This window comes from Gavialis gangeticus, unplaced genomic scaffold (genome assembly GCF_001723915.1).
Source record: "Gavialis gangeticus isolate Ggan-Ray unplaced genomic scaffold, GavGan_comp1, whole genome shotgun sequence".
Lineage (NCBI taxonomy): Eukaryota > Metazoa > Chordata > Crocodylia > Gavialidae > Gavialis > Gavialis gangeticus.
The window spans coordinates 37,218,751-37,221,306 of record NW_017729027.1 but is presented as its reverse complement, the minus strand read 5'-3'; positions in this window follow the sequence as shown (position 1 = coordinate 37,221,306).

Genomic DNA, 2,556 nt, shown 5'->3' with positions numbered 1-2,556 from the left:
TTTGTTTAGGTCATTCTGAATCAGGGCGCGCAATTCTTTCGGGTGGAGGGCCGCTTATCCAGTTTTGGCAAGCTGTTGAGGGCCTCATGGTCTTGCTCCCTGGTCACCATCTTGGAAGCAATGTCCCAATGTCTTGGGATCAATGTCTCAGGGCCAGTGCCAGTGGGGCCCAGAGCAGGGCGCAGGCTAGCAGGGGTCTGTAGAGCTGGGTTGGCTGCACCAGCAGGGAGAGGGGAGGAGCTGGCCTGGCTCCATAGAATCCCTGCCACCTGTGACCCCTGTACTCCTGCCGCCCTGCTCTTGGCTGCGCTGGCCCTGGGACACCAGTGTGGGCCCCATACACCTGCTCACTACCAGTGCCCCCCCAGCCCCTCAGTACAGTCAGGGGGCAGCATACAGCCCCAACCCCCTGCTCCAAGGCACAGAATGAGCTGGTGCTGAGTGCGGAGAAAAGCGGCCCCTCCCCTGCCCCATGCCCAGTACCCCGCGCTGTAGCCACTCGCAGCCCGTGTGGGGTTGCCTGTGCCTACTCAGGATAGCCCTGCGTGGACTGCGAGTGGCTGCAGCATGTGGCACCAGCCATGGGGCAAGGGACGGGCCTCTTTTCCCCGTGCTCCTTCCCTGCCTTCCCCACCCACCCTTACCTGTGGTTCCAGCGTGGGGCAGTCGCATGGTCCCAGGCCAGAAGCCCCTGCTGGACCTTCCAGTTGGGGGAGCAGGGCCACGCAGGCCCTGCTGTTGCAGGAGCCTGCTGGGCTTCCCCTGGGTCCTACTGCCCCTGGTTTCTGTCATTTTTGACAGGAACCAAAGACAGATAAATATTAACTTTCTAAATGTTTTAGGGGCCCCGCGGGCCAGATAGAATGGCCTCGTGGGCTGGATCCAGCCTGCAAGATGTATTTTGCCTACCCCTGCTCTGACTTCTAGCCCTACCCTACAGCCCTACCCTCCAGCCCTACTACTTCCCCCAATTTGGTGTCATCTGCAAACTTGCTGAGGGTGCACTCTATGCCATTTTCCAGGTTGTTGATGAAAAATTGGACAAAACAAGCCCCAGGACCAACCCCTGGGGCACTCCACTTGACACTGACTGCCATCAAGCCATTGATTACTACTCTCTGAGCGCGATGCTCCCACCAGTTTTCTTTCCACTTTACAGCGCATTCATCCAGCCTATGCTTCCTTAGGTTGCCTGCGAGAATGTTGTAGGAGACCATATCAAAAGTCCTGCTAAAATCAAGGTACACTACATCCACTGGTCTCCCCGCACCCACAAAGCCAGTCACCTCATCATAGAAGGCAATCAGGTTGGTCAGGCATGACTTGCTCCTGGTGAATCCATGCTGACTGTTCCTGATCGCCTTTTTCTCCTTTAAGTTTGTAGAAATGGATCCCTTGAGGATCTGTGCCATAATTTTTCCAGGGACTGAGGTGAAGCTGACTGATCTATAGTTCCCTGGATCTTCCTTTTCCCCTTTCTTAAATATGGGCACTATGTTTGCCCTTTTCCGGTCATTCTCTCCTGATCGCCATGAGTTTTCAAAGATGATGGCCAATGGCTCTGCAATCACATCAGCCAACTCCTTCAGCACCCTCAGGTGCATCCCATTCAGCCCATGGACTTGTACATGTCCAGCTTTTCTGAATAGACCACAAACTCTTCTTTCACCACTGACGGCTACTCACCTCTTCCCACTGTGTTGCCAGGTTCAGTAGTTTGGGAGTTGACCTTGCCTGTGAAGACTGCGGCAAACAAGGCATTGAGCACGTCAGTCTTTTCTGCTTCCTCTGTCACAAGGTTACCTCCCTCATTCATTAAGGGACCCACACTTTCCCCGATCCTCCTCTTGCTACTGACATACTTGTAAAAACCCTTCCTGTTACTCTTCACATCCCTTGCTAGCTGCAACTCCAATTGCGCTTTGGGCTTCCCAGCTTCATCCCTGTATGCCTGAGCAATGCTCTTATATTCTTCCCTAGTTGTTTGTCCAAGTTTCCAGTTCTTATAAGCTTCCTTTTTGTGATTTAATTTACTGAAGAGTTCCTTGCTTAGCTAAGTTGGTCTTCTGCCATATTTGTTAGTGTTCCTGTGCAATGGGATAGTCTGTTCCTGCACCCTCAGTAAGACTTCTTTAAATTACAGCCAGTTCTCCTGGACTCCTCTCCCCCTCAGACTTGCTTCCCAGGGGATCCTGCTCATAAGTTCCCTGAGCAAGTCAAAGTCTGCTTCTCTGAAGTCCAGGGTCCTTAATCTGCTGCTCTCCATCCTTCCTTTCCTCAGGATCTTGAACTCAGTCATCTCATGGTCACTGCTTCCCAAGTTGCCATCCGCTACTACCTTCCCCACCAATTCTTCCCTTTTTGCGAGCAGCAGGTCAAGAAGAGCATGGCCCCTAGTTGGCCGCTCCATCACTTGTACCAGGAAATTGTCTCCAATACTCTCCAAAATCTTTCTAGATTGTCTGTGCACTGCTGTATTGCCCTCTCAGCAGATATTAGGGTGATTGAAGTCCCACATGAGAACCAGGGCCTATGATCAGGAAACTTCTGCTAGAT